Genomic DNA, 6,143 nt, shown 5'->3' with positions numbered 1-6,143 from the left:
GACTATACGCGAAAAACTATCTTATAAGGAAGCCTAGTAATACGCTAAGCGCTTAGAAGAAGCCTAGATGGTAGCCTATATAAATCTAAAAAAGGCCTAGAAATTAATGTAATAGTAGGTAAATAAGCATAGGCGAGAGCCTGACTTTACCGTAGGAGATATAGTCTAAGTTATAATAAAGAACTAGAAGATGGAACGACCTAGCCGTAAGCTAGACTATTAGATAGCAGGACCATATAAAGTTCTTAAGAAGATAGGTAACGCGTATAAAGTAAAGCTCCTAGATTTAATCAAAGTTCACCCTATTTTCTCTTTAGATAAACTATAGAAAGCCGTAAACGACCTATTACCTAGATAAAAGAATAAACCTCCCCTACCGATTTAAGTTAATAGCGACAACAAATGGGAAATTAAAGAAATACTAGCCTGTAAGCTTGTAAGGGGAATGTTAAAATATTGTATTAGTTGGAAAGGGTACAACCTAGACCCCACTTAGTACCCTATATAGAACTTTATAGGTAGTCCCTATAAGCTTTAGGAATTCTATAGTTGTTACCCCAACGAACCCGGACCCCTAAAGTACCTTAATAAGTAAATAGAGTGCTAAAATAGTAAAGACGATAAGCTACCTATTGAGCATAAAGATAAAAATACCCTATGGACATAATACGGACGTATAAAGCCTAAGGGCAGGCTTTTTCGGAGGGGGGGGGTAATGTTACGGCACTGATGGATATTGGTAAATTATGGTAGACAGTTACGGACAGTTGTAGACAGTTTTATATAGTTCCAAACAGTTGCCGTCACGTGACTAGAGGATCGTATATAACGTTAAACGGCGCCGCCCTCCGTCTCCTTTCCTTTCTCTAGCTTTAGATCCTCGTTTATAGACTACCAATCGTATAGGCTTGCGCGTCCCTCTTGCCGTGCTCGTGCCTCGATTGACTAAGTCGCTAACAGTTAACTTAATTAAGCCTTAAAAGCACCTGCTGTCGCATATAAGCAATTATATCGCGTTAATATTGCGCTATACGCTTTAAAGCCTTCCAATTGCAAGTAAAGTTAGCAGCGCCTTTAATATAGTTATTGCCACCTTTATAGCAAATCACCTCTTAAATATATTGTAGTATTCGCTTAATCTAAGCTTGAATTCGCTACTGCTTAAGCTCCTCCTAAGCCTGCCGCTATACCCGTTTAGCTTCTGCTTAAGACTTTAGTACTCCCTTCTTTATAGTAACTCGTTTAAGATATAGCCAAGCTAGCTTAATTATATTTAGATTAGGTAAATTACCTGGCCAAATAAGATGCTAAAGGTATACTGCGTTAAAGTAGATCTACTAGTGATGCGATATATAAGATAGAGCCTTATCCTCTTAGATAATAGTATTTAAGCGGTTAATTTAATACTTAATACTAAAAGAAATAAAAATTGGTAAGAGGATTGTTATTAAATAGCGGTACTAATTAATACCGCCTTTCTCGCTAGTTCGTTTAAAGGCGCTGTTTACTTCTATTATATAAAACTGTAAGGGCGTAATAAGACTTCGGGGAAGATTTAAAGGAATAATATAAATTCTATCTAAATCTAAGGGTATATAGCTCTCGCTAAAAACAAAACATTATATAAAAAAGAGAAAGGAATAATAAGAGAATTATATAATTAAATAGTTAGGGGCTTAGTGGTTAATGCGTGCGTATATACGCACGCGGTCTTTAACGGACTTTAGTAAAATTTAATTAAAGTGTCGGAATTTATCTATTAAGTGTTTTACTAAGACATTCCTACTATAACTAGGCTAGTCCCGTTATAGTACCCCCCCTTTTTAGCTAAAGGTCTAAATAATTTAATTTAGTTAAGACTTTGTTGGTTACATAGGGGGATATCACGTAGCTACGGTTCGTAGATAGTATGATAATTATTATTCTTATATATATTAGGGAGGGCGAGGAGCTTAAGGCTCCTCGCCACGCTACTGCCGCGGCGACACGTGACGGCAACTTGCCGCACGTAACGGCAACTTGCTACCTATAATGGCAATTTGCCTTATATGGTAACCACTTACCTTTATTCCCAACACTAGCAACTCTTCTTTTATAGTTGCCATCTATATATATATATACCGCTTAACTAGTATAGCAAATATTAATCCTCCTTACTTACTATTACCATTGCAATATAAGTCTCGCTATCTTAAAATTTGCCTCTTAGCATATAGTGCTTTTTTACTTAGGAGTTATAGGTAGATATCTTATTTAGAGGGCCACTAAGGCGCTAGTAGTAAGCGAGCTAATAGCGATTTTCTATCCTAGGGATAAAAAATTCTAATTAGCTAGGTTAAGTTAGGGTCTATAGAATATTATACTTTAAAAAGTCTTAGCAAGAGAATCTAACTAATTAAATAACTTTAACCGCCGGTTAAAGTTCCTGGATATCTTAAGACCTTATATAACTAAGAAATTTCTAGGGACTTCCTTTTAACCTAACCTTTAACTTATATATATAGAGTATTTATGTTAACAAATATCTCTAGTGCCTTATTTGGGTTCGCCTTTATTATTATATCTACTGGGTTATCTTAGCCATTAATCTATTAAATCTTAAAGAGTTTTTAACGCTTATAGGATTGCTAAAGTGCCATAATATTAATTATAAGGCGCTTCTCTTTTATAGTACTAAGCTTAACTAAATACTTATAGAGGGAATATAAGTTGGTGTATATAATTATAGGGATAATAGGAAGTTTAAGTTAATCTATAATTATCTTTAGGGTAGTTCTAATTACAATTGCTATATTAACTCCGCTAACTATTCTATATATCTCTAACGCNAAAANACTTNNGGTAANGCGCTTNCTCTTAGTTAAGCTCTAATAAATAAGATTACTATAAATTATAAAGTTATTCTCTCTAGTAAATTCGTTTATAATAATAATTTTATATCCTAACTAGGAGCTAAAATCTTTATTATTTATAAACAATCTATTAACAAATATAAAGAGCTTAGCGGTAGGAAGATTAATAGGCACGTAGAGTAGTCCCTAATTAAGATAGTTTATTTACTAAAAAAGACGCTTATTTAGAGCAAGGATATTATCCTTAGTTAGTTCCTAGTATTAGGTAGTAACAAAGAGATTAAATAAAGCCTTAGGTTAACAGATAGAAGCAATATAAGCTCTACAAGCGCGTTACTCCACATATCCTTACTTTAGAGAATTAGCATTAATAACATTAATTTTCTTACCTTAACCCTTCTAGCGCCGAGCAATAGAATCCTTATTTAAGGAGAGGATGCATCTATTAAAGAGTAATAGTATTATTAAACTAAGCTTTTCCTTTGGCTTTACTATAAGATTTACCTTTACTAGCTTATCTTCTTTAAGAGCTAAGAATTAGTCGTCTCCTAAGATAATTATATTATTAGTTTATATACCAATAATTCTAAATAGAGTTCCTGTAGTTATAATAAGGAAGTAGGGATTAAATATAGAAGTAGTTATTAAAAGCTTCTCTTTATAGTGCTTACTATAGGTAGCCCACTAGTAAGTTCCTGCCTCTATAATCTTATATAATGGCTTAAGCACAACTATAATCGTATCTTTAGGATACTAGTGGCGAATTTGCTCTAAAAGGTATGCTAATATTAAGTGCTAAAGATACGTCTCTAATTAGGTGTAGGCTTAAGTAATATCTCGCAAATAAACCGCTATTTTATTCTTTATTAAGGAGGGAGCTAGCGTAACAATAACTTACTAACTAGCTCGTTAAATTATAGGAGACTGCGTAAGAATTACCTCCTTACTATTATCGTTGTAGCCTTAAATAATAAGCCTTAATTTCTTAAATAAGGCGTTAGTAGCTTTACCTTTAATCTTATTAACTATTTTTAACTTAAAGATACGAACTCCATTAAACTTAGTAGGGTTATACTTCTTAAATTTAAAAACTCCTCTTATAATAAGACTATTAATCTCCTACTTATCGGATACTTAAAAAGGAGCTCCTAGAGTTATAATACGACCTTCCTTTTAAAGCTATTTTACGAGTTTAAAGTCAGCCTTCTCCTTAGCTGTTATAAAGGCCATTAATAACTTAACTTTATTCTTAATAGCAGTAATAAATTATTCTTTAAAATTAATAAGATGTTAGTGATTTTATAATCCCTTTAGGCGACCTCTACCGCGTTATAGTTATAGCGCATCTACTACAATTATATTGGGATTATAGTCGCCTTCTAAAGTATATTAATTATAGTTCTCTTCTAGGGCATTTTCTAGGGCATCCTATAAAGGCTTAGAATTATTATCTTTATAGTAAGGCTTAATAACAGTTAAATAGAATTAAGTAGGTTTATAAGGCATCTAAATAGTATAAGTTTAACTATTAATTATAATAAGTTAGTATAGGCCTAACTATCCTCCATTTTTACGCTATATGCGTACCTTAGACTAGAGTGGCAGATTAAGCGTAGTTAAGGTATTTAGGCTATTTCTTATTCCTAGTGCGTTATTAACCTAGTATATAGTATAGAGACATCGCACTTCCTTTATTGTTTTATAAATAGCCTCGGCTTATTATATAATGGAGGGAAATAGTAAAGAATTATTAGTTATTTAAGGGTAGGCGCTAAAAACTAATAACGTAGGTATAAGTCCATCTAGGCTAGCGGAATCGTTAATAGCTTTAACAGCTATTTGTAAGGTAAGTTCTTCGCTAGCGTCCTTTAGTTCTAAAGAAATAATCTTATATACGCGGCGTAATAGCGTATAATATTATTCTACTTTTCTAATACTATTATATGCCTTAATAGGGACTTCCTTAACCTTAATTACTATTGCCTTTATCTATTATCGAAACTCTATAGATAAGAAGTTCTTTCCTATATTATAGATAATTTAATTAGGGGGTCCTAAATAGACATTAATCTAGTATAATTAAAGGGTCTCCTATACGTTTCTAGCTAATATATCTTTTAAAAAACGCGCGGCTTAAAAGGAGGTTAAGAAGTTAATAACTTAGAGCACTAGCTTGCCGCTAAGATATATAACATTAATAATAATATAGAAGTTAAAGTCGTAGTTATCCTTAAGGGTAAACTTAAATCTGCTAGGGGACTTCTGGTTTATTTAGTAGTAATAGCAATACTTTATAAGATGCTTAATTGCCTTAACCTTAACTTTATAGCCTGCTCGCTAAAGAACCCTAAGTAATTAATAAACAGATAGGTAGCCAAAACGACGGTATAGTTAGCGTAATTCTAACTTAGTTAAGTGGCTCTAAGTAATACTCTTTTCTAGTTAATAAAGGAGTAATTAGGGGTAACCCTACTTACGTATAATAGGTACCCAATTATCTCCCTAAATAAGTATATTCTTAAGGTTATTAAGCCTAACGCCTAACTTATCTATATCTTTAATACAAAACAGAAATAGAGTGTTTGTAGGAATAATATAAAAACTAATATACCCTAAGGGGGTTTAAACCCTAATTATACCGAGAGAGATTATAGTACCTTTACTAAAATAAATCGTATACTGGCCTGCCGTTAAATAGTTAATCTAAATAGAGCTATTAAGCTACTAAAGGGCTTAAACTTAAGGTTCTCCTGCTATAGATACTCCTACGGCTTTAGTATCCGGCATAATACTATAGAAGACATTCGCTAAGTATCTATTATTAAAGGAAAACGCAAAGCTCTTCTTTAGCTTATTAAAGATATCTAACTTTATAATAGAATGGAGCGTAGATTAGTTATTAAGGATAGCAATGGTTTATATACTATTTACCTTACCATACTTAGTAAAGTATTAGTTAGGTAAGTAGTCCTTAATTTCTATATTTATAAGAAGCTGTTTAGTCTCATTAACCTTACCCTTAAGGTCTTTTACGCCTTTATATTAAACTAAAAAGCTTTAGAAGTAGGCCATAGTAACCTTATAATTTTTAATATTTCTTATACTCTAACGGAACTTATTATATGCCTCTTTTCGCTTATTAAGGGAGTGTCTAGTTAACTAGTAATTTGGCTTCTTATAAACATAGCATTTCTTCTAGCAATTACTTTAAAATAAACCTCCATAAGGACCTCTATAATTACCTTATAGTTAACATTAATTATACCCTCTTCTATATTCCCTACCGCGGCC

This window comes from Cenococcum geophilum, assembly GCF_001692895.1.
Source record: "Cenococcum geophilum 1.58 unplaced genomic scaffold K441scaffold_43, whole genome shotgun sequence".
Classification (NCBI taxonomy): domain Eukaryota; kingdom Fungi; phylum Ascomycota; class Dothideomycetes; order Gloniales; family Gloniaceae; genus Cenococcum; species Cenococcum geophilum.
Note: the sequence above shows the minus strand (reverse complement) of the source record.